Source organism: Hyaena hyaena, unplaced genomic scaffold, assembly GCF_003009895.1.
Source record: "Hyaena hyaena isolate Hyena2069 unplaced genomic scaffold, ASM300989v1 scaffold_690, whole genome shotgun sequence".
Lineage (NCBI taxonomy): Eukaryota > Metazoa > Chordata > Mammalia > Carnivora > Hyaenidae > Hyaena > Hyaena hyaena.
The window spans coordinates 654,487-682,295 of record NW_024081323.1 but is presented as its reverse complement, the minus strand read 5'-3'; the positions used below and the strand labels follow the sequence as shown (position 1 = coordinate 682,295).

At 35.4% G+C, this 27,809-nt stretch overlaps 1 long non-coding RNA gene across 1 annotated transcript; it reads left to right on the top strand.

The window, feature by feature from the left end:
• Nucleotides 1-445: 445 nt before the first annotated feature.
• On the top strand, nucleotides 446-27,809 carry LOC120220364. Its single transcript, XR_005525553.1, has 3 exons — nucleotides 446-502; nucleotides 25,110-25,179; nucleotides 27,650-27,809. It is a non-coding gene; the product is annotated as an uncharacterized LOC120220364 (long non-coding RNA).

Genomic DNA, 27,809 nt, shown 5'->3' with positions numbered 1-27,809 from the left:
AACTGGATGTAGACATCCCCATAATGACTTTCATCTTTTATTGGCACACACATAGCTAAGACTTCATGAATATCTTACTCTAGCCCAGAAACATTGAGGCTTCCACTAGTTTGAGATTTGTCACAATAACACTTTCTCTTGAATAGTCCTTGAAAAAGTCAATAAATGTAAGTAATCTCTGCTGTCAGTGCTTAGAAGTCATACAAAACAAAAAATTTCTGGAAAAATAAAGGCATGAGGGAGATAAAATCATTCGCTGAGACTGGTACTTTAGAATTGTACATCATCCAACATTTAATTTTCCTTAAAGAGACAAAATGGATCCCAGGACCTCCTATCTGGACTGTAACATTATTTTGTTTATTCATTTAGTTGAAGATGGGAAGTGTGCCTTCATGAAGAAAATGTGCTAGTCACAAGGAGTTGTACTGTTCTGATCTTGCACAGCAAGTTCTTGCTGCAAATTCATAACTGGGGAGATTCCTACTTGGCTCCCGTATGGGTAAGTAGCACGGATCCTATGGATCAGGGCATTATCCTTTTCACAATAATTATTTCTCATTGTGAAATTTGAAGCTAATAGTCTGTTTTTTTGGCAGTCTCGCGATCCTGGTGATAGTATTGGTCCTTTGCTTTACGATATTAGGTAGAAATTAAGTTTTACCATGTTTAAACTCAGAGCTTGATCGTGGACATTGACAGCAAGATGATTGGACACAGGAAGAGAATTAGTGCAACCTCAGGAAGTGCCTCCCCTGTTCCCCATCAAGGGTACTCTACCCCCATAAGCACTAGCCCCATGCACCTGGAAACCATCCACTTATTTTCTGAAGCTTTAAAATTTTCTACAAACCTGATCTTGCAGTTTTCAATAAGTTTTGTTATTCTGTTGATACATTTTTTTCCCCAAATACAGATTTTGAAATTTTTTCCTATCTGGACACTAGGTAATTCTGAGAAAAAAGAAACTATCATATTTGATTCTTTGCGTTTTCAAATTTTGATGCAATGCCTTTATAAATTAGCCTATACTGGTATAAAATTATGATTCAGGGTCGAAAATAAAAACTTAGACCAGATGGGAATATTTACTAATGCTTACTTTAGGATATAAAAATGTGAAAAAATTGAAGTAGAAAACCATGCTAAAATGTAGCCACTGTTCTTTTGGTAATACAGTAGTGGATATTCATTATAAGTTATTTTCCCTTGAACTGCATTTTGTCTTTAAGTAACTTTGGTGTATAAGAATAGAGTACTTTCACATTTGTACATTTTTTTCCTCAATAGAACTACGACTACATTGTTTGTCTTAATATTTATCTCTGCGCTGGAATGTTTCTTGAAGTTTTCTCTCTGATTTTTAAGTTTCATATGCTACAGTATAATTTGCTTGTTCCTTTAGTCTGCTGCCAGGAAGTTAAATATAATAGTAAAGCTTTACCAAAAAGTGGAAAGTAAGAAAATGTGAAAATTGGAATCCTACGCCTTTCTTCTCTACTGAGAAAATTTTTTGTACCTATGTGCCTTGGGGGTTTGACATTAGTCATTTGGTTGACCCTACACAAAGATGTGATCTGAGTCTTCTTAAATAAGATCATTCCCATGGTTCAATTTTTTATTGTCTGCGTCATCTAAAATTGACTTTAAAAATTCTTTCTGGGTTATTTTTACTTCTATAAGAAAGGATATATAGAGAGAGATAGATAGATTTTTAACTTTATCAATCCCTGTACCTATTTGTTAACATTTCCTTAAATGTGTTTTCTCCAGATGTTAAAAGTAAAAAGCCCTTGTTATTTTTTCCATTGTCACTCTTTACTACTTTCCATAGGCGGTATATTATGCACGCCAAGGACTGGAGGAAATAACAGACGTGTGAGCCCCAAATTATAGGCACAAAAATAACTTTCATAAAATAAGTTTTAAATGACACCACTTTCCAAAAAAGCCAGCTCTAATTGACTCAAGCCTAGAAAGCAGTAACGTTAGGGAACATCAGACACACGTCCACTGATCCCAGAAAGTGTTCCACAATGTGACATTAGCTGAAATGATGACATTCCCAGCTTGCTGCCAGCACATTCCTGGAGGCAGCCTGGGTATTTTGGTACTGGTCAAGCCAGTGTCCCCGACAGTATTGTTCTGACATCGTTGAGAGGCTATTTTATTTATATAAGCAACTCCTGAGAACCTAGCTCCATTGCTCACCTGCAACAGATAAAAGGAAAGGTCTGAGGCAGAGAGAATGCAAGAAATAAGAGGGGAAACTCCTCTTTGAATGCAGACAGAATCCTCACCCGGGCTTACTGACTGGAGCAGTCCGGGTTCCTGCTGTTCGCAGAATGTTACAGATGGCTGCCTGGGCAGGAAGCCCTCCCCCTTCCCTAACGGTGCTCTGGGGAACGCTGGGGGCCTGGAACCAGCCCTCTCCTTCCCTTCCAAACCTCTTCTCCAAACCCCTACTGAGAAAAAAAGAGAGAAGGGGGGGGGGATAAAGAAAAAAAAAAGGTACGCCCTGGAAACATTTCTGCCAGTCTGTTTTTTAGTGGAATCTTGAATTAACCTCTTCACTCCCGATTAGAATAGCGATTTATAACTTTGCCGGCATCTCTTTAATGTCCAGAATCAATTCCACCAGCTCATTGAAGTACCCTACCATTTGGGTTGAATTATAATGGCCCTTTTGAGTTATGCAACAATTTCAAGTAAGCGAAAGCAGGTTTGAATTCAGAAATAATTAAAAGTATTTTAGCACATCAAATATTGTATTAGTAGTGTTCTCTGGTTAGATTTGTTCTTGAGTCTTGTTTGAAAGTTTTGTTTTTCCCAGTTCTTTTCCTTTGGTGCAGTTACTCTTTTTTAAAGTACTAATTTGTTTTGGACCTCTTAGAGAGAGGTTAATTTCATAATCAGTCTTTTGTTTATAATTTGAAGGCAATTTCATTATCATAGCCCTATTTATGTTCTATTTAGTCCATATTTTAAGGCATACTGTATTTGTACAGTAAAGCAAAGTGTTTCTTAAAGATAACTTTTATTTTGGACTTTATAAAGTTAGGAAATTTAGCTAATATTTGTCTCTAGCCAAAGAGCAAGCAAAAACTTTATGCTAAACTATAAAATTCAGTTTTATGTCTAACCTCATCATTGCCATCATCGTAGAAACAAAATATGCCTGAGAGGAATGTACTTATTTTGAAGCATTTATATTACTTTTATTTGAGTCAAAAATAAAGTGTAGGGAAGGAAAAATATTTTTCCTCTACCCTTCTAGGTTCTTGGCTGAGGCACCCACTGTAATAAAAGATTAACAGGAGAAAAACAACCAAGTTTATTAACTGTATACCTCCTGTATACATGGGAAATACCCAGGAAAACTGAGTCACTTCCTGAGATGATCAGAACCACTGCCTTAACTATCATCTCCAGCTAAAGACAAAAGATGTTGGGGGGCGGGGATGGGAGGGAGACGGAGCCACTCAAGGGAGGCTATCAGGAAATGCCCAGAAAACAAGGGTGTTATTGTTATGCAGATTTATGTTGTGACCTTCTCTATTGATTAATGTTTCTAGAGTCATCCTTCTCTTCCTCGAGCAGATGTAAATTTCCCTTATAAAGGTGTCTCTTACAAAGGAGACTTCTACTCAGTTTTCTGAGCTATTCCTATAGATGTTGTTTCTTAAAAATATTTAGCCTAGGGGCACCTGGGTGGTTCAGATGGTTAAGCGTGCAACTCTTTGGCTCAGGTCATGATGTTATGGTTCCTGAATGCCAGCCTCTGCACTGGCAGTGTTGAGCCTACTTGGGATTCTCTCTCTCTCCCTCTCTCTCTCTCTCTCTACCCCACTCCCTCTCTCTCGAAAATTAATAAATAAACCTAAAAAATACTCAGCCTAAAATAACTCTTGTGCCAAAGAAAAATACCTTAAAGTGGCAAATTCTGCTCCTTTCAAACGTTGCAAACCACCCAAACTCTACATTCCTGACGATAGAACTGATTACGTGTATCATTCTCTAAATAATAAAATATTCTAACCAGCTATAGTTTTACTCCATGAAAAGACAACTAAAAGCTTAAAAATGGGAAGCTATTGAAAATGTAGTGAAAGAATGTAACTAACAGATGTTCATTTAAAAGGAAGAGAACTTCTAAATGGATATTAGGGATAGGATCATGACTGAAACACACTATTTGTCCCCAGGAAACTATAACCTGGTAGAGTGATGGAGGTTTTGGAGTGGTGAGAGGCCAGAGCTGATGTTCAAGAAAGAATTCTTGAGGGACGCCTGGGTGGCTTAGTCAGTTAAGCGTCCGACTTTCGCTTGGGTCATGATCTCGCGGTTCTTGGGTTCGAGCCCCGCGTCTGGCTCTGTGCTGACTGCCAGCTCAGAGCCTGGAGCCTGTTTCAGTCTGTGACTCCCTCTCTCTCTGACCCTCCCCCTGCTCATGCTGTCTCTCTCTCTCTCTCTCCTAGAAATGAATAAAACATTAAAAAAAAAAAAAAAGAAAAGAAAAGAAAGAATTCTTGAGATGTCTTTGGTGCAAAAAACTGATTTTGTTAAAACACGGGGACAGGACCTATGGGCAGAAAGAAGTGCACTAGGATTGTGATGGGTGACCGATTACATACCTTCAGGTTAAGAGGGGGTTAGGGATAGTGTAAGTCTCTAAGGAATTTTGGAAGCAAGGAGTTTTGGGACCTTGAGGAGGCTAGCTATTGTTAGGAAAAGGTTATTTATTACTGTTTAGTAAAAACTCAGTCATGAGACCCTTCAAATATTTATCCGTGGGCCATAAGCTTGGAGTATTATTGCCAACCTGTATCTTCGGGGGTTAGCGATAAATAAAGTCTCCAAAGGAATTTTTATATGTTAAAGTAGACTTAGAGGATCCTGTGGGCTCAGGCAAATACTACCTTTTGCTCGTAGCAAAATGTTATCAGCGAGGCAGCTGAGTTCCTAGAGGAAGGTTACTCTTCTGTTTTAAGGACTTGTCAATGGGATATAGACATAAGGAAATTTAATTCTTCAGTTACTTTTGTTTCCTATGCCAGAGGACAAGATAATCTGGGTTTCTGTCACCTCTTATCTTAAGCCCTTTTTTATGAGGCTTTTTTAAAAATGTTTATTTATTTTTGAAAGAGAGTGTGAGCAGGGTAGGAGGAGAGTGAGGAGGGAGAGGATCTGAAGGAGGCTCTGTACTGACAGCAGCTAGCCTGATGCAGGGCTTGAACTTACAAACCCTGAGTCATGACCTGAGTTGAAGTTGGACACTCATTGCTCAACCGAATGAGTCACCCAGATGCCCCAGGAGCCTATCTTAAGCCTTTTTATCTAAACACTTAGAAAGGCTAAATGAAGACAATACAGTTCAGCCGTCTCTCACTTGAACAAGCTCCAGCTCATGACACTGACATCCATTCTGATTGGTCACTGCATCTGTTTCCATTAACCCCAACCTGTACTATTCATTACACTGTTTTTAATAGCATGCTTGTTTGGGCACCTTAGAAATGTTAAGCGTTCAAGATTCCTTCCAACAATTTTTTAAAACTTTATTTACCTGTGTTTCATTTCTAGCTAAAAACAAATACATAAATTTAAAAAGGGGGCAATTAATGAGGAGTTTTTGAGAACTGTTTTTTCTTTGAGAAAAAGAGAAATGTAAACAGAAAGTCTCAACTCTTTTTGTGCTTGCCTTGTATGCTTTGTGAGGGAGTCATGCTTGGAGCGGCAACAGTTATGTACCTACGAGGGAAAGCTGATGCAGAAGTGCTGGCCTTGACCTAGCAAACTTGAGCTACTCAGTTTCCCACTTGGGATGGGCTCTCTCTGGATTTCTTATGTGAGCTATGTTGACAGTTTTCCTTGTTTAATCCACTTTGGTTTTGGAGATGTAACTGGCAGTCAAATACACCTGAACTGAAATAATATGTTTAGAGGAAGTGGAACAATTTTTGTTTCCTAGGAATGAAAATTGAATGGCTATACTTACTTTCCAAATAAAGGATTTTGCAATATGTCTTTAATGTATGCAGCTTTCCAAATCATAAAACTTCTTGGGAGGCATATTAAACTCTATAAAATCTAGATTCTAGAATTAAATATTATTTGTTAGATAAACAGTCTTCTCCCATGCATTTGGATTCCTTGATAGCTCACTTCAGGTGAGTTTCAGAGTCAGTGGTATAGTTTACAGTCATACCTTACAATTTGATCAACCACATCATAAAACATTCGATGAGATATAGGCCAACACATTCAAGTGAGAACCCAAGCCAAAAGCCAAACTCTCCTTCTCTGTGTGTAATTGTCATTGACTCTAAATATGTATTTGACAGAAATGAAAGATTATTGGGCAAATTAGAGTCTGTCAGCATCAGCCTATTAGCTTCATCATATCTTTTTTACATTATGGATTTCAAAACTTAGCCAAATGGAAGGGTCCAGGCAAAGGACACATTCTATTTTCATGGCACCTTTTGTCTTCTACCCTACAGCCTTCCTTTGCTATAGTACACTTGGTTCTTGTTCATATTAAGACAATGATATACAAGAACATATATATGTATGTTCTATTATATATATATAATGTATATATGTATGTATAATATATATATATATATATACAAGAATCTATCTGTCTATCTATCTATCTATCTATCTATTTGGAGATTCTAAACAACTGATGTCATGTAGTTTATTGCAAAATTATTGGGGCTTAGGGTTTTTAAAAAGATGCATTGATTCCCTAAGCATAGAAGAAAAGCCCAGATAGATATCCTCAATAAAAATACAAAGCAAACAAAACTCTGTGTGTGTGTGCACATGTGTGTGTGAATGATCTCATTTATTATAGTTTTACTGGATGGTCAAGTAGAAAGAATCATAATAAAGATACATGAAAGTGGGAGGAAAAATCTATGTTGCTTTAGCATAAGATAAAACATGAAATGTGCTTCAAGAAAACAATCAAGTCACACTGGAAATGCCTTAAATGTCTACATGTGTAATGATTCAGCAAAGCCCAACGCGCTAATGACGAGCCGTTGCCGCATGCCGCAATGCTGCAAAGCAAAGCCATTCTTTTACATTGCCCTTATCCAAGTCCATTAAGAAATAATGGTTCTAAGATGAAAGTCTTGTTAGGGTTTCAATGAAAATGTTTGGCACACCATGCTGAAAAGTCAACAATCTGCTTTTAACAAGAGACACTGGAAAAACGTTGGTTAACATACCACTGAAAATATTAATTCTCCTTAATGGCAGGATGCAACATAGCTTTTTATAGTTTTTGATCCATGTCATAAATTTGGCTATGACAAAGGGGATACTCCAGCTTTAACTCACTGGCAAGGACATTAGTTATTTTCCAGCCCTAAAAGGTTTGGCCCTTAGTAGTCTCTGTAATACACCAAAGGGCCAGATTATTCTCAGAAGGATAGCCTGTGCCTGTGTGTGTGTGTGTGTGTGTGTGTGCATGCACATGAGTGTGCAAGCACACCCATATTTGCACATGCACGCATATGTGTAGTCAATGTACATGTGTCAGCAGTACATGTAGTTTTCTTTGAACTCTTGGAGAGAGAAAATGAGGAAAAATGCTACAAGTCTCAAGATCTGGCCAGAATTCCACAATTTGCAAAGTTGAATCAATGAGGAAGATAACAACCTTATGAACTGTGATAACTTGATCACTATATGCCTGCATATGCTGCCCATTTCAACTGAATGTGGTTAGAAAAAATTTTATCCTTTCCTTTCCTTTTTTCCCTCAGCATAAATATAAATTTTCAGGTTTTAAAGATGTAAGAATAACAAGGGGGGGAAAGGAGTCCTGTCATTAGCTCAAGACAATGAATCTTGGCTTCAGAACTTACATTTCAGAACATTGTTGTTCTTGTCCACATCTTCATGTAGTATGCTCTCTTAATAAAATAGATATACATATGTGATAAATGTAACTTCAGTGCCAGACCTTAACATTTTATCCCCACTACCTTCTTTCTGCTTTGTCAGTGGGTTGAAGGCTTGTTCCTTTTTCTTCAGAAGCATTGACACGGGATTTTTTTTTAAATTGTGTAACTAAAGGAGCATTTACTAATGGAATAATTTTGCTATGATTGAAGGACATAGCTGTAGGAACACTTTAAGTTTATTACTGATGGTCTCAACTCCTTTTTCAACAACAACAAAAACCCATACATTTAATGTATACTAATAGGTTTGTTTCCTCTGTTTTAAATTTAATTGTGAGTTCAATGTCCTATAGGTTTTGTTGTTAAAGGATTAACTTTGTACACTCCAAAAAAAGTGTGTTCCTTCAAAAGACACAGAGCCTTCCCCAGAGCAATTGTTCCTATGTTGGCTTGAAATACAGTGCGCGCGCGCGCGCGTGTGCGTGTGTGTGAATGTTATCAAGAGAATTTTAATATCAGAGCAATGATTAAATTAAATTAACTTCAAGTTTGCTTCCACATTATTTTTTCATCCTATGTTCTGTAAATGTTCAGTGTTACTTCTTTTTGAAAAAAAAATAATGTTTAAAAATAGGGAAAAATAATAAAGCACTAAGTTGTCTGTTTCTTTTCTTTTTTTAAGTTTATTTGTTTATTTTGAGAGAGAGAGAGTAGGAGTGAGAGCAGGGGAGAGGCAGAGAAAGGGGGAGAGAGAAAGAATCCCAGGTAGTCTCCTTACTTATTAGTGCAGAGCTGATGTAGTGAGGTAGGGCTCACACTCAGGAACCGTGAGATCACGACCTGAGCCAAGATCAGGAGTCACAGCCTTGACTGACTGAGCCACCCAAGCGCCCTCTTTGTATTTCTTAAACAAACTATGATGGAGAGCTAACATCATATTTTCTTTTCTTCTTTTTTTTATTTTAATGGCCTGTGGTTGCACAGGATTGAAATAATCTTATTTTTCAGTGAATGCATTTTTGTTTTTTTTTTAGTTTATATGCATTTACTCTTGCAAAATATGTATTGTTTTTTAAGGTGGAGATCCGCTTGGTTTACATACATAGTACTAGGTTTTAGATCACATTCTTTTCTATACTTTTCACCGACCTCTCTTTCTTTAAGGACAATTTACGTTGTATAATGTAACCCACAACCTCGAACTGCCCTGCATTTCTCTAGCTTATGTACCTTCCATGTTTTACCTATCCATTCTGCCAGGCTGGAGTCCCAGATTGCCTCCAAATCCCCACTTTTTAAAAAAAGATGCTATAATGGATATCTTCTTACATATACATTGATGAGCCTGCACATACCAATTTCAAGGCAAGTATAACCATTTTATATTTTAAAACAAACTTTAGCAAAGGGGAATAGAGGTTTCAGGATTTCTGTCATTTATTTGGTGACCTTAGGAACACAGAAGCAATCTATTTATGATACCCTAATGAGATATATAGTTTATTCTATGGAATATTTGTTGTAATTCATCTGTTCCTCATATAGTGCTTTCTAGAGTGATGAGCTAATTTAAAGAAAAAGAAAAAAAATGGAGAGAAAGGAAAATTATTTTCTCATCATTGCTTTTAATGGGAGAGAAATAAGTCGTATTTTTCCTCAAACCTACTTAGATTAACTTGACTGAAAAATACAGTCTTTTTCACCTGTGATTATCAATCCAAATATAAAATCAGTCCAAATATATATACTGGCCTGTATCAAATTTACTGAATAATTGAATTCTTTTGAAAATTCTTTTATGGCATTAGCAGGTTTTGAAATTTATATGTAAGTAGTAGTATTTGAGATTCATATCTTTAATAAGGCACATCCTTAATAGATCAGTCTGTTGATTTCATATTTATTGGATGAACTTTCACATCATTGCATTTAATGAAGTGTTACTGTAATTTGATTTGTTTATCTGGTGCCTCTCTCTTTATATTTGGAATTATCTTGCCAGCAAATATACAAAAGCTGCTATGCAAAGATCAGCAAATGTCTTTAAAAACTTAACAGCAGTTTAAAGGAAACTTCAGAGCACATATTAGAAACCCTTTGCACAGCCCCTGAAAACATAGCCATGTGGCCATTTCTGTTCTTGATTTGATTTCTGCACACTTTTAACTGTTGAATTTCCAGAATGATGGCTTGAGTAGCATGTTCCAGTATAATTAGATATCACATCATATATTTTAACCAAATTAGCAAGGACATTTTTATTGATTAAGCATTTCAGTGAGATAGGAGGGGGAAAAACACTTTTTAGTGGAATAAAGATCTGAAAGCACATAAGAAGTCATTGTGGAAATGAAATTTAACGCACAGGTTACCACTTAACATACCACTTCAAAGAAATATTAATGGAGTTGGAAGGAAGAGAGGAGGTCGTGCCTTCATTTATTACTTTGTTGACTGGGGAATGAGATCGGCCCAAGTCTTAGGCAGTGCTCCATCTCCTGACATTCTCCCAGAGCGGTGGTGATCAAGTTTATTTTAGCTGAAATACTCTTTCCCTTCTAGAAGCCTTATTTGACGGAAGGCGTTATAAACAAGTAGAAGTAAAGGTGGCAAGAAGAGGCACCTGTCTGAAACTGTGCTCATTCCTCCTCCATCCAGGATCAGGACCTTTGCAGAAGTTTTCAGGTTCCCTGAGACCAAGTTTAGGAAGCACCGACTGTAAAAAACAGGGCCAGAAAGAAGCTGTAAATGTCACCGTTTGGGCCTGTTTGTAAAAGCAAAATGAGTCACAATGGGTTCGAGAGTACAGGAAGCTGAAAGGGTATCCCTGCCTTTGAACTTGGTGCAGACTGCAGCAGGGCCCTGGGTTAACTCTCAATGAACAGATACCTTTGTTTTTCCCTCTCCTGTGATCTCCACTGCTGGTCATGCATAAACTCCTTGTAGGACAGCACAGGCCTAATTTGAGTTTGTTATGCTCCAAGCAGCTAACCATGAATAGAAGAAGGCTTTACAGCTTATTGAACAAAGTGCATATTTTCTCACTTAACCCTCCTTATCCTCTAAAGTAGGGGGAATTTGCCCCATTTTACTGATAAGAAAACTAAAATTTGAAGGTGGGGGGATGCCTCATGGTAATATTTACTATCATGATACTCCTGAATATTCAACGATACTGAGTATTCCTTTTTGTGTTTGCACTCTCATTCATGGGCAAAGCACTAAATGTTTTTCAAATCTTGGGAACCTTCGAAAGTAGGTTTTAATGGTGGAATGTGTATAAAAACCATGTCAGGAATCACAAAGAAAAACAATATTTTATTGGCTTATTCAAAAAACACAATAGTTATTTTCAAAGGGAAATAACAGATAAACATTGTTTATATAAGGGTAATTCAGAATTACTTGGCCGCACTCATGTTTGTTGATAAAACTGAAATGAACTTTCACTTAGATATACTTTGAAGCCCAGCTTCTGGCCTGGTTCCAAGGGTGGAGTGAAGGAGAAATCTGTCAGCAGTCTGTCCTGATTGTATTCAGAGTCCTATGCAGCGTATAGAAGACACCACTTCTACTTCCTTGCACAGACTCATAGAGAGGCAAGGTCTGTTCCTACTGTTTGTAACACCTTCAAAATTTCTCTTCCTTTCTGATGGGCAGGTGGGAGAATGTGAGCTGTGATAGTACTATTTAAACACTGTATCATTAATGGTGTTATACGTTGGTACTAGCTTGATACCCATATCCTTTAGTTAGGCCAGGGAGATTCTGTCACCCATGTGTTTCTCAGTGTCATCTCCAGAGATTTGTTCGTTTTTTGGGTTGTTTTTTTGTTTTTTACAGGTAGTTTATTGTCAAGTTGGTTTCCATATAACACCCGGTGTGAGATTTGTTGGTTTTTGATAGGTCAGGTTTTAAACACACCATATAGATGTGTCAAGCCCACACAAATGTCTACCCAAAGTCCATTTTCCATCAGTCAAGTATTTGTTATGAATATTTCAAGTATTCCATTCATATTCAGCAGAAATGTAGTTTTCATATATGCATAATGAATCTGTAAGAAAGGGATAAGAGCATTTCTCAAACATTTGATTTCAGAATTCTAGAGGCTAGTGGCCACTTACTTTGTTTGGCTTAGAATTTAGTACCACTTGACTGATGTGGGAAAGCTAACCAACAAATAAGCTTAAGTGGAAAGACTCTAATGGATATGATGTCACTTCCATAATGGTTCTCAATCTCGGTTGCATAACGGAGTCATCTGACAAGCTTTAAAAAAATACTAATTCCCAGACCTGCACAAGACCAACTAAATAAAAATGTCTGCAGGTTATACGGGGACAATTTGCGAATGTTCCCCTGGTACTGCCATGGTTCAGAATTATTGAGCTCAACAGTCATTTCTATTAAAAAAGAAGTGATGACACATATGTCTCTTTTGAGTTTCACTAGTTTATTTTCCTAGTGATAGACAGGCTGGTGGTCCTTAACTGAGTTCAGACTTCAAGTGCAGGCACAGGTAGACTTTAGGTTAGCCCTTCATAACTTTACTTACCAAAATGCAGTTCAAAGGTCTAGAAGCTTATTGGAAATGCAGAATCTCAGATTCTGAGATTCATCGGAGAATCACTGAATTATAATGTCTTTTAACAAGACTTCCTGGGAGGTTTGCATACATCTTCAAGATTGGAAAACACTGATATAATTTCAGTGATAGGAAAATCTTTTCAAGTTAAGGGCTCCCTGTTTTACAGATCTGATTTTGCACTAAAAACTAAAATGACAATTATGTTCTTTTTTAATTTTGTAAATGTTTTTTATTTATTTGTGAGAAGGAGAGAGAGACAGCGTGAGCAGGAGAGGGTCAGAGAGAGAGGGAGATACAGAATTTGAAGCAGGCTCCAGGCTCTGAGCTAGCTGTGAGCACAGAGCCCTACGCAGGGCTTGATCCCACGAACCATGAGATCATGACCTGAGCCGAAGTCAGAAGCTTAACTGACTGAGCCACCCAGGTGCCCCTAAAATGACCACTATGATAAAAATGTAACTGGGATGTTGTGCCTCAAATTTTTAATGTTCAGGATGTCAACCAACTAGTGAGCTTTCTCAAGATGATTCACAGATAGTCACACTCTGGTCTTGAGTTCCTTTCATCTAACACCTACTTTCCTTTGCTAATAGAAGTGCTATCTTTTCACATATGCTTTCTTTCTTTGGCACCACATGGATTTTTTCATCCTATGTAAAAAAATTTTTTTTTTTTTTGCAACAGAAGGCAATACAGCCAAGTATTGAGGAATGAGGGAAATGAGGGAATTTGGTGATTGGCCACTAGTGACTGGCAAAATAGGACAGGAGGATCTTGAGTTTCCAACAGCGAGTCTCATAGTTCAGGCACCCAGAGCCACCATGAACCTTCAGCTAAATATCCTTAACTTGTATGTGGAGTTAATCTGCTTCTCTTCAGTGCTTCATTGAATTCCTCTTCTTGTGTTTTTTTTCAGTCTCACCTGAACTTTCTTTGCAGCAGGGAACAGGTTGGAGAAAAGCAGGCAGATAAACTCATCTTAGAAAATCTAGGGAAACTTGCTGATCTTAGGAAGCATATCCTTCATATGACCTATGTGAAACAAACTCTTGGTGCATAGGAAGGCAGGAACCCTTGAGTGTGACTACTGGTTCTTTGCACACTTTGAGTAGATTTCCAATAATAAAAGAGTTTTCTTCTCTGCCCAAACCTCTCCCTTTCCAAAGAATGCCCAGAATAGCTAACATTTATTTACATATTCATATTTACCAGGAGCTAAGTAGTATATATGTATTAATTCACCAAATTTTCCTAAGAAAACCAAGAAGACACTGAAGCACAGGTTTTTTTTTTTTTTTTTTTTTGATATTTGTTTATTTTTGAGAGAAAGGGAGCATGAGTGAGGGAGGGCAGAGAGAGAGGGACAGAGGATCTGAAGCAGGATGTATGCTGACAGGAAGCCCAATGAAGCACAGTATTTTTTAAGTAATCTCTGCATCCAACATGGGGCTCAAACTTACAACCCTGAGATCCACAGCCACTTGCTCTACCAACTGAACCAGGCAGGTGCCCCAAACACAGTATATTTTAACAAACTTAATTTTTGAAATAGTTTTAACTTTACACAAAAATTGCAAAGATGTTACAAAGAATTCCTATCTATCCCACAACCAGAAGTATTAACATTATAATTAACGTCAGGTTAATGTAATTAAGGAACCAATATCAATACATTATTTTTAACTAAAGTCCATACTTTATTCAGATTGTCTTAGTTCTTACTGAGTGTCCTTTTACTGTCCTGAGCACAAGATTTTCAAAGAAACTTCCAAGATTGCACAATAGTAGTTGCCAGCTTGTTTTTAAATCCAGATTTACTCCAGAGGCCCAAACTTTCAAGCACTCATTATAATGCATCGTGAGAGTAAGATATGTCCATTAAATCAGACATCTTGAGAAGAAACTACACCAATTACACAGGACAAAGCATCTTTTCTAGAGTTGTGAGAAAGCCGGTACAGTCTGAGGAATAGATGATTCCGTGGAAAGCTTACATGTGACATTTGTGGTCAAACAAACCAAGTCCCTCTCCATTAGTTGTAAGTAAGTAGTTAGGCTTCAGTTTCCTCTGTGGAAAATGGTCATAATATCATATGCAAGGGCTATGGAGAGGATTTTTATAAAGACTAAGGGATATCTGCCTAATTCTTACCTTTTTTTTTTTTACTTCTTTCCTCCTTTTTATATCCCATACCCATATGTGTCTATGCTCACTATTTGTAAAGAAAAATGTCATTACTGAAAGGTGATAAAATGTAGGAATGGCCTCACAATGAAAATTGTGATATTTTTCTCTACATTGAAGAAGCTGATTGGCCAACATCCTGCATGATTTTCTTATCATTGGCTCTCTGACAGTATCACAAGGCTTGAGCCAAATGAGGATTTAAGGCCACTGCAGTTTTAGTTTTATAATATGCTATCTCCTTACCTAGGTTTCTTGATATTTAAATAACTGATATGCAAATCTCAGAAGAATGATATCTGCACAAGTATTAACTCAATATTTTGAGGCTTCTTTTCAAGAGTTGGTCTGGTTTCCAAAAGAAAGTTGGATTCTAGTGTGTTCCTACTGCTTTCTTATGCCTGTAACAGCACCAGGAACAGGGAGTTCATCTTTCAGACACACAACATGGCTTTGGCAACAGGGTGAAAATGTCTGTCCAGCCAGGAAAAAAAAACATTCACACACTCCCACATGTTCACACCACCCACATTCAAAAGTCTGATCCCGGGAGCTGCCTTTAGAATTGTCATCATGTTCCAATATGGATTCTGAAGCTGAGATGTATACATATTCAGCAGTGTCTCAAGCCTACTCAGCACCTCTTCCATTGCCATCCTCTCACTTCCCTCTTATTTCCTTCCCTGCCCCTGCTTCTATGTCTCTCAATATGTCGATGCTATAAATGTTGTAAGATAATCATTTAATTACTTTAAAATGTGCAGAATGTGTTAAAGCCACAAAAAAGGCTTTGAAAATTAGATGTTTTAAACTTTGTGGACTGCATTTCCCTCATTAACTATTTAAAAAAGTATGTCTCATTTAAATTATATGTAATAAAAAATTTTAATTTTTGCAGAAAATATAAATACAAACAGAAGCCTAATTTAGAAATACCAGTTCTTACCCACTTCAAATGCTAGCTCATTGTTTCTACATGAAGGGAAACTTATCTGTATCATACATCAATAGATGTAGAAAATCAAATTATATAAATAGAGGGCTAAAAGGGGATTGTGGAATGTTGTAACTTTCCTCCACAAATACCTTAGCCATTCCAAATAATATTATTGAAAATCTCCAGAAAAGATATTTTATCACTTTCTGTAGTAATATGATATTTTTTTAAAATCCCTCCTATCTTGTGTTCATATCTCCTGGGAAATAGAGGTTATTATTTCCCATTAATATCCCAACAGGCTTATCCTAGCTCTGCAAAGAGGGCATGTGTCTTACATGAGATCTGACTGGCATTGTAAGTCAAGATGCATAAGAATAGAGATGAACAATCCCTGTGCATCTAGATGGCAGTATATCCTAGAAGTCAAAAGTGTGGGCTCTGGACATACACAACATGAATTGTCTGGTACTGCCACATTTTCTATTTTTTGTTTTTGTTCTTGTTTTTTTGTTTTTGTTTTTGTTTTTCACAAAATGATCTTGGAAAGTTAATTATCTGTCTATTTCCTCATCTATAATTGAGGTAATAATACTACTCAACTCATCAAGTTATGGTTAATGAATTAATATATTTTAAGGAGATACAAACACACTCAATAAATAGGATTTTTATTATTTCCTATGTGATAGACACTGTACCTCTAGAGATATTTTAAATATTTATTCTCCATTTACTATCCTGATATTAATGATATAGTTGGGCATTATTATTTCCATTTTGTGGATGAAGAGAGGGTAAAGTGGAATTAGAAACCTACTGAGGAGGACTCCATTAGACAGTGGCAGAATAGAAAGTTGAACTCAGAATTATTTTACTTCAAGAAGGCAATCAATTATCTCTCCCTGAAAAAGATACCATAGAAGGTTGCTCTAAATATCCTGTGAATGTGTTCTGATTCTCTTTTACAGTAGTTTTAACTTTATTGAATACTATTGATTAAAATCACTTTAACTCTCTTAAACTTTCCAATGAAAATTTTAGGCTTTTCTCTAAGAATGGGTAATGTACCTTACAATGAAAGCCAATTGTTAGGTCTTTTTTGTTTTGTTTTCTCTCTTTACTCATATATTTAAACAGCAAGCATTTGTTGACTACTGCAATATAAATAATGTTGGAAGAAAAATGAAGATCAAAAGTATTAATACCAAGTGCCACTTATCTAGGTATTATCTAAGTGGAAGAAATAAGACAACTCTTCATTCAACTTATGATAAAATATTCAACATCATCTAATTACTAATATGAGTCACACAGGAAAAATGCTATATAAGCTCTGAAGTGTTTTAGATAGCTCAATAAAAGAAGTAATTTTTGAGCTAGGAATAAAATAGTGGGGAGAGTTTACCTACAACATGCAAGGCATTCCAGACCAATGATATAGTGTGAGGGAAAGTGTGCAGGTAGAACTGAGTATGGCTTATTTGGAAAAAATGAGGAAATAATCTCATTGGAGCAAAAACTTAGTTGAGGAGATATACGAGCTGAGACTGGAAAAACTATTTAAAAAGCATACTATGACCAACCTTGGATGAGAAATTGCAATGTTTCCATTTTATCCCATAGGCATTTTGGGTCCACTGACAGTTTTTGAGCCAGAATAGTTATGTGATGAAATCAATATTTAGAGAGATTTCAAAATGATTTTGTATTTAATGGTGAATTATTTTAATTCATTTCCTTCCATCTAAACTTGGTAGAAGAGGGATAATGGGGATAAGATTATGCAAATGCCACCAGTCTCAGTAAAGTAAGAGCATCTTAATGTCGGTCTGAAATTTCTGTATATTATGGTTTAGAGGAAGAGATAATGGAGACCACTAAAATAATCCTGGTGACAGGTGATGGAAGACTAATGAATTGTGGGGGAATGAATAAAAATATCTTAAAGGGATAGCAAGGACTTTGAAAGAAAATGTGAAAAACAGTCATACAAATGTCACCAAAAGGCTACCTTCCCTATGGATGAGATTATTAGAATACTACAGCTAGCTCATAGATGGAGCATTAAAAGGAAGCATGAAAACAGAGAAACACCTTTGCCCATGCTAAAAACTGGAGAATGGCATGGCCCTTCTAAAAGAAACTGAAGAATTCCTTCTAAACTATTCAAACTATGACAAGCTGATTTCCAAAGCAACTGAATGACTGAGTCATTTAAGTGTCCAACTTCAGCTCAAGTCATGATCTTAGGTTTGGTGGGTTCAAGCCCCACATCACGCTCTCTGCTGTCAGTGCAGAGACCACTTTGACTCCTCTGTCCCCCTTCTCTCTGTCCATCTCCTGCTTGTACATAGTCTCTCTCTCAAAAATAAATATATGAAATAAAATCTAATGTCAGAGAAAAATGTGTGGAAGAGAAAAACATGGTTGCTGAATTTAACACTGTAAACATCATGGCAGAAAACATCTGACATGTTAGAAGATAGGATACATGAAACAGAAGCCAAGCTCCAAAACGTCTCTTACAACAAAGAAGAAAAGGAGTAAAATGTGGAAAATTAAGATAGATGTATGATATACCAAAGGATTTCCTCATATAAAATAGAAATTAAAAAAAGATAACAGAATGAATAAATCAGAAGCAAGGGTTAAAGAGACAATTGAAAGGTTTTTTGAGTTGTAGAAAAAATATACTCAGAGTATAAGAGATTGTCAAGTGTCAGGGAAAGTAGAACAAGTAAATTGTTATTTATACTTAATCTCATGCGTTTTTAATTATAAGATAAACTTTTAAAAATACTATAAGCATCCATATGCAAAAATAGTTTAACTGCAAAAAAGTAATGAAGTCATGTTTTCAATGTTTGGGAAAATTCATGGTCAGCCAAATTCATTTATGTGAATGACAAGCTGGTGGACATTATCAGATATGAAAAATCGTAGGAAGGATGCTGCCCACAGACTTTTCTGGTAAAGAAGACTCAAAAACATGCTGTAATAGATTGTAGAATAATACAGAAGAGAATGGAGAATAATAGAATGAAAGAAAATTGTGATGCACCATAAAAACCCAGGAAACATAGAATAAGTTGAAATAATGCTTTTTGGAGATTATACAATAATGTATCTGTCGAAAAGATTCTTACTTTATTGTATGTAAATATAAAAATTAATATTAATATGTATATATCAACATAAATTTGCAAAAATAAGAGGGAGATAAGAAAGAATAAAACAGTGAAAATTACAATTTTACAGATGATACTATATAGGTTTGTTTTCATTATTGACATTAATATTTAGTAAAATGTTGGTTTAAATAATTTTAAGTGAAAAAGGATAGATTGAAGCAGTGTTACTTGAATCTGGATGATGTGTATATGGAGCTTCACTGAGTTCATTTTGACTCGGTTCAATATTGTCATTCTAACCTAACACAAAAATCATCACCAAAAACCCACCCAAAGAGTTTTTCCTTATGGAATGCAACAACTGAATTGGTAATACAACAGAGAAAGAATTCAAATGTTATTACTCTAAGAAACACATGCAAGGTAGATATTTTTGCTGTCATTAAAATGTATTTTAATAATTAAAAATTAACCATAGCTTCCATAGAAGCAAATCTAAATTATCCATATTATAAAACCACAAAAGACCTCATATAGTCAAAACAATGTCTAGAAAGAAGAACAAAGCTGGAAGCATCACAACTTCCTGATTTCAAGCTATATTACAAATTATAGGAACAAAAGCAGTATGGTATTAACATAAAAACAGGCCTTTATAGCAAGGGGACAGAATAATAAGTCAATAAGTAAGTCCATATATGTATGTTCAATCATTTTTGACAAAGTAATCAAGAACATACAATGAAAAAAGGATAACCTTTTCAGTAAATGGTAATGGGAAAGCTGGACAGCCAGATGCAAAAGTGTGAAACCGGACCCCTATCTTCCACCATACACAAAAATCAACTCAAAATAGATTAAAGACTTGAAATTAAGTCTTCAGAACATAAAACTTCTAGAGGAAAACAGAAGGCGTAAAGTCTTTCACATTGGTCTTCACAATGATATTTTTTTCAAATTGTCACCAAAAGAAAAATCAACAAAAGCAAAAACAAACAATTAAGACTATAGCAAATCAAAAGTCTTCTGCACAGCAAAGGAAACCGCCAATAAAATGAAAAAGGGTCCTATGGGATAGGAGAAAATATTTGTGAACCATGTATCTGCTAAGGAGATAATATCCAAAATATAGAAATAACACATACAACCCAATAGCACAAAACCCCCAAATAACCCAATTAAAAATTGGGCAAATGATAAGGAGGGCCCTTGTGATGAGCACCTGGTGTTGTATGTAGGTGATGAATCACCAACTTCTATACCTGAAACTAATATTACACTGTATGTTAACTAACTGGAATTTAAATAAAAACTTGAGAAAAAAATGGTTGAAGGACCTGAAGAGACATTTTTCCACTGATGACATACAGATAGCCTACAGTATATGAAAAAATGTTCAACATCACTAATCATCAGGGAAATTAAAATCAAAACTACTATTAGATGCTACCTCCTGCTCATTAAGGTAGATATTTTCAAAAAGACAAGAGCTAACAAAGACTGGTGAAGATATAGAGAAAAAGAAACCTCTGTGCGTTGTTGGTGTGCATGTAAACTGGTGCAGCCACTATGGAAAACAGTATGGAGGTTCCTCAAGAAATTAAAAAGAAAGCTGCCACATGCTTCAGCCATCCCATGATCCAGCAATCCCAAAGGAAACAAAATCATCAAAAGATATCTGTAGTACCATGTTCTTTGCAGCATTGTTCTCAATAGCTACTTTATGGAATTAATCTAAGTATACATTGGTGGATGAATGGATCAAGAAAATGAGGTAAGTGTATACAATGGAATATTATTCAGTCTTTAAAAAGAAGAAAATTCTGTCACTTGAGACAGCAAAGATGAACCCGCTTTATGTGAAGTGAAATAAGCCAGCCAGAGAAAGATAAATACTGTATACTATCACTTGCATTTGGAATCGGACCAAGCCCCCCTCCCCCCCCCCAAAAAAAAACCTGCCTAACTTGTAGACACAGAACAGGAAAGTGAGTTCCCAGAGCTGGAAGCTGGAGGCAATAGAGAGAGACCTACTGAAAGGGTTTCAGTTATAAAATGAATAAGTTCTAAGGATCTAGTATGGAACATGGCAAGTATAGTTGATACCACTGTATTTTATAATTAATATCATTAAGAATAGAATATAACTAAGAAAAAGAAAAGGTAAATAAGTGAGGTGATGGATTTGTTAGTTAACCTCAATGGGAGGAATCCTTTCACAGTGTGTATATACATAGATCACGTCATTAGATGGTACACTTTAAATAGCTTACAATTCTATTTGTCAATTAAACCTGAATACCTCGGAGAAGAATAAAGTATCCATAATACTAAAGAAAAGCGCAGAGAAAACATGGTCTAAACAGCAAAAGAAAGGAAGGGGAAAAGCTTATTAAAAGAGATTAAAAACAGAAAGCAAAGAGGATACTAGTTGTTAAAAAAAAAAAACAGATACAAGTTATAAAAATATGTGAATAGGTTAAATTTCTCTATTGAAATTTGACAAAAAGTAAAAATCTGGCATCTTTTCTTTTAAAAAGACAGTCATAAAAGAATCAGACAAAGTTTAAAAATAAAATGATAGACAAATGCAACGAAAAGAAAGATAGGTAAGCATTATTAACATCACAGAGTTATAGTACAAATAATTAAAACAATAACAAAAGGCCTAAGATGCAAGTAATAAAATGGACAATGAATGTATATAGGATATTTACAAAATATATCTGAATGACCATTCTATATGAAATAATATTCATTCCTACAGTTCTTGGCAGAATGTAAATTTCATAATATTCTAGGGAATAATATTAGGGAAAAAAACCCTGAGACTTTAAAAATATAGATAGTCTTGGGGCGCCTGGGTCGCTCAGTCGGTTAAGCGTCTGACTTCAGCCCAGGTCATGATCTCATGGTTCATGGGTTCGAGCCCCGCGTTGGGCTCTGTGCTGACAGCCAGCTCAGAGCCTGGAGACTGCTTCAGATTCTGTGTCTCCCTCTATCTCTGACCCTCCCCTGCTCACAATCTCTCTCTCTCTCTCTCTCTCTCTCAGAAGTAAATAAAACATTAAAAAATGTAAATATATATATATATGTATATATATAGAGTCTTTAAGTCAATAATTCACCTATAAAGAATTTGTCCCAAGGAAATAATCATGAAAAAATACATATATTTTGGTGAACAGATGAAAAGATTTTCACTTATTGTTCATAATAATAGTAAATTGAAAACATTTATGTGTTCAACAACAGACATCTTAAAGCAAGTATAATATGTCCTCAGAATGAAATATGATGAAATACATTCAAACTTTAAAAATTATAATTTAGAGAAATAGTTAATGACATGAGAACATATCTCTAGTATATTAAGTTTATAAAACAAATGTGGGGAAACAACATGGAAAGTATATACATAAAGCAATGTGGTGATGATATTTCAGAATTCTAATGGATATTCTTTTAATCTCTCTTTTCACGTTGTATTACAGTTTCCCAGCACCCACTATAAACCTTTAAGGGAACTTCAAGTCCCAGCTATGCAGAACATCAGATGACACAGTACTGCATATGTGGTACAGGAAGTGGCGTAGGCCTGAGGTCAAGGTTGAGAAGTTAATAGGAAGTGGCCTAGCCCCTGAGAATTGTATTACTTATACAGCCCATCTCCACTCTCTCTTTTCACTGAATTTATATGGGAAGAAAGGGATTGAAATAATTGTACTGGAGCTATAATCATAAAGAAATCCTTCAAGTTAAATGAGATTATCAAGAATATATATATTTTTTTCTACAGCAGGCAAATAATTTACTTGGGTTCAGAAATTGACTTTAGTTAAAGTTTATAAGTTACAATCACATTTTTCATGGAGGAATTTATGCTTGCTACATCAAAACACACTTACTGGCAGTTATTCTGGAAAATAACCGTATATTCAAAGATTTGGTGACAAGAGTGTCACTGTTTTACTCTTGGAAATCTCTTTGATGTCTTAATTGAAGACACTTGGATTCTTACATTTTTCTTCCAGCAATCTGTGGCATTACTTTGTTGTTGTTGATGTATATAAAGAAAATCTGTTTTCCAACAGATATGCATTTGGAAAGGGAAGGAGAATTTTCAGATAGTTGTAAATATTGCTTGATCCTACACCAAAACCTGGCAAAGAATAGTTAAAGTTAGTTGTTATGTAAGATCTGAAAGCATACTAATCAACTTTCTTTACCCTTTTTTGTTAAAATTCACTAATTTTTCTTACACTTTAAATGTCTCTTTTACTTATGTGTAATTTTGTAACTTCATACATCATCATTTGGAAAACAGATCACTGATTTATGTAGCTCTTCCAAACATTGACATATTTCATTATACATTATCAAAGTCACAATCAATTAATGTCCTCACCAATTTCATCAGTAAATTGTTTAAAATACCAGGAAACTACAAAACCCACGGTAGATAAAAATTTTCCAAAATTCTGATTTTCTTTTGACAGCTCTAATTTTGTCACAATTACTGTCAGTTGCTTTTCTCAAAGTGCCAGGTTTCTGCCCAGTACCCAAGTCCAAAGAATCATAGTTCATCTGTTAATTTTTATTTCAAGTAAAGACAATATTCCATGGTGACATATGAGGTCATTCTAGAAGGAATAATAAGATGCTAATCAGCCTTAAATAATAAAAAGAGCATTCTAAGTAGCAGGCTGAGAAAAGACACAAGTGCATTGAAGTGTATGGCATTTTGGAGACCTTGTAATTATATTATTTTAATCTGAGCATAAAGCAGATCAGTAAGAGCAGAAGCCAGAGGAGATTTTCTGAACTATGATAGAATATTGAAATGTTAAAAATCTGATCTGTGAATTAATTTAGTTATTGTATCACAATTACTCTATTAAGATCTTGATTATAGGTCATTAAAGATGGTAATATGTATTTTTACATACTCAGTAGTGTATTTCACTAGATCTTTATTTAGAATTACAACATATTTTCTTGAAAAAGTTTGCACAGTAATGTAAAACAAAGCACTGTAACATTACGTGTGATCTATAAGCCTAAAAGTCTTTTCGATAATTAGAAACATTTTTTTTTTCATTTTTGGCTAAGTTATTAGAGTCTCTAGAGATAAGTACATCAGACTCAAAGTCTGAAAAGGCAATTCTTGGAAATAGCTAGACTCAACTTCTTTTAGTTACTTAAATGGAGCACTGAGTTTGAGACATTTTGGCCTATGCCTTGTTCTGGACATCAATGCCTACATTTTGACTTAAATTCTAAAGAGCTTATTCAGTAGTTATTCAACATTAATGTTCAGCTCTGACATTGTCTTAGCAAGATAAGTTAAAGATAAAGAAAATGTCAAAGTTTGCAAAAAATTCTTTGCTGTTTAAAGTATTTCTAACTCAATTTAACCTTCACTAATAGCTAAATGTTTTCTTTTTGTGATTGTTGGATCAGATAGAAGTTTTATCCAAACTATTTATCCTAATCAGCAGTTGGAGGAGAAGAATGTTAAATAAACGATCTTATTTTGATTCTTTCTCTGGATGTTTACCAGGCTGTTGACAAAACCCAGAGAATGTTTAATGACTTGGTGGGGAAACTTGAAACAGAAGTGGGAGACTTCAGGAGACTCATTTGCTTTTTTTTTTTTTTTTTTCAGCACAACAAAAGGAAAATGATGACAGGCCACCTCTTGGTACCCAGTTTGAATTAGAAAATTCATCATGCTCCTTGTCGAGAGTTCAATTCTCTCACATTGAATTAAATAAACATTCGCAATGAAAGCCAGAAAGACACAGATAAAATTCAGATGTCTTTAAAAAGAGACTTTACACAGGGGATCGAAGGGGATAGGCTTTCCAAAGTCTCACACATAGACTTATGCAAGGTTGCTTGTGTTGTGCCAAGAAATAAGGCGTGTGGCCTCAGCGCCTCATGATGACTGAAACCCTGTGGTCACAAACTGAAGAGAATTATCTCTTAGGAATGTGGTGATAAATAAGCCACTATAATATTAACCAAGGAAATAGTTTATATGCACATCCATTAATGGAATTACTGGAGTTATTCAATTTTAAATCCTTATTAATCTTTTTATATCTTGAGTAGTACAATTCCCTCAAGTATGCTATTTAAAGCTAAGGGAAAATGCATCCTCAAGGACTGATTGCCAGCAAAGAAGCTGTTTTCAACATCTGGGAATAAAAATCACCACCAAATATAGATCATTGGGTCAACTTGCTTTGGGAAATGGTGAAATTTAAAAACGTGAGTTACAACATTTGCATGAGCTTGCTAGTTTCATGGTAACTAACTTAGAGTCTATTCTCAGGTCTGTATGCTGACTGAGAAAATACAGATGTGATTGGAGCGTCATTTTCCTAACTGCCTGCAGCATTCTGGTAAGATATTGGTGCGCCAATCATTTGCTTCCCTGTCTTCTTGATTTAATGCATTATTCTTTGATTGATAGCAAAATCCAGCCAAAGTAACTTATTTATTATTTTATACCTATATAACCTCATTACTACATAGAACTGGAAATTTGTTACTACATAGAAATGGAAATTTGTATTAAGTTACTGCTCCCTCTTTAGAACAATTAAAGCCAATATAAAATTTATCAGGACCTAGAATGTGGTATCATCATTTTGATACAGGTGTTACTCCAACACTCTTAATCAGTCATTTGATAATGACACTTTAAGTCTCTTATATTTTTATCAGCTGTCAATTAATCATTTTCTAACCTAGATTTTGCTCTCCCTATTACTGAATGTTTCCTTTTATTTTTCACCTAAACTTTTCTGAAGAATGGTCAACTATCCTCACTCACCATTCATTTTTAATATACTGTAGTTTTTCTTTAATCTATCAATTCAACTGATGTTGTTCCCATTTACAGTAATGGGAACTTCCTCATTGGCTGGCCCAGTAATCTGTTACTCTTTCCTCAAATGACATTTCTCGGAATGACTCTTAGATATCTGTGTTCCTCACTCTTTTTCTTATCTGTCTCCTTTGGATACCTGTTTTTTTCCACCAACCCCTAAATTTTGAAGTTCCCCAGGAATTTATTATCTGTTCACTAATTTGTTTACTATGTCTTTTCTCTGGTTGATAATTTTCATTCTCTTTCTCTCTCTCTCTCTCTCTCTCTCTCNAACAGCAAGAAAATTATTTTGGAAAAGTGTTAATTATATTGACACATTGAAAGCTACACTGAAGGAAGGAGAAAGATGTGCATAAAAATCCTCAAAATCCTGAAAAAGTTACAGGTTAGACTTTAATTTTTTTTTACCTCTGTTAGTTTCAAAAATAAAAGAGTCTGTTAGAAATTAACTTGGGATCCCCATTCTGTTCAAAAGTACAAGTTGCCACATGATTGAGAAGACTCACAGGTATACACATGATACATAATACATTAAGCTACTTAATTATTTTATATTACCAATATGCTTGCTTTCTGGCTTTCTATATGACACACACACACACACACACACACACACACACACCAGCCAGAATTCCTCTGGTAAGGAACAGCAACAATCCTTTTATCCAGCTGCATCCTGCACAGATCCATTTGGCTTTCACATAAATAACTCAAGCTCAACATGTGCAAAGTTGAACTTTCCCTCTGACATTTCTACTCTCAGTGTTCTCTAACTCTAATGGTTGCACCACCAGTTTTAGAAACATGAGTTTGTAGTACTTGCACATTCCCTCCCCATCATCCTACTTCCAATCAATCTTATAGTCTTGACATTTTTATATCTGAAGTATTTATTCAATGTCTTCATTTCTCCCCTATCCCAACCACAACTTTCCTAGATTGACTTTAATCATATTTTTCTTAGATGGCTATAGCCGTCTCCAACATGGTTTTCTGCCTCCAATATTTTTATAATTTATCCCCTATATTGTAGTCAGCACAATCTAAAACCAAAAAAAAAAAAAAAAACTTACCCTATTTAAGAGGCCTTATTTAAGAGCCTTATTTAAGAGCCACTAGTGTGTCTATGGAGCTTATGGTGAAACAAAGTACAAGCACCTGAATATATAGAATATTTAATTACTTATACTTTGGAACCTGGTTTAATTTCTGTATAAGAGAAAACCAAAAATGATATTAAAGTGGCTTATAAAAGGAAGAGTTGTATTTCTATCTCGCATAAAAGAAATTTGAAGGTAGGACAAATCCAGTCTGATATAGCAGTTTCAAAATGTCATCAAGGACCAAGGATCCTTTTTTTCTTGTCCTTCCATGTTTAGCACAAGATTGCTATTCTCAAAATGACTTTATGATTCAAGATGGTTGCTGGAGCCGTACTACCTGTTCTAGGCAGCAGAAAGAGAAAATAGTGATCATGGAGAACAAAAAGTGTCTCCAACAACTTCTAAGGACTTTTTTTCCTCAAAGTGAACACAACAGTAATATGGAAAAAAATGAGTATTTTATAAGATGGGCCCCAAATAGAGAGTTATTCTTATTATTTTATATTATTTATCTCCTATTATCTTATTATGTTTTATATTCTAGTCTCATATTCTAATTCCTAAATTCTTACTTATATTCTAGTCATGGAGTTTTGAATAGCAATATCTTCTTGATTATTGATTACATTACCCCTCAGAGGATGATTTTAAAGATTAAATTGCACTTTGTATGAAACAACATAGCTGTGAATGGTACATACAAGGTGCTAAATTAACCATATTCTTTTATTGTCAAAGTAAAAATACTCAAAGATGAGAAAAGAACCAGAAGAACTTAGCATGAAAGTTGTTTACAATTGGTTTACCATGGGCTATTTCAAAGATCTGATAATTTTGTAGCTGTTTGATCCTTGGTTGTTCTCTCTCCTATGACAGCTAGAACCAAAGGCCTCCATAGGCCTTTCCTGACTAGGAAAAGACAAAGGACAGAAGGGAGGAGTGAAAAGGAACATTGGGCCATCAGGAGAGAAGTGAACAAGTAGTTAACTCTCGAGTTCATGAATAATGATCTACTGTGCTACCCTCTGAAGAAGTA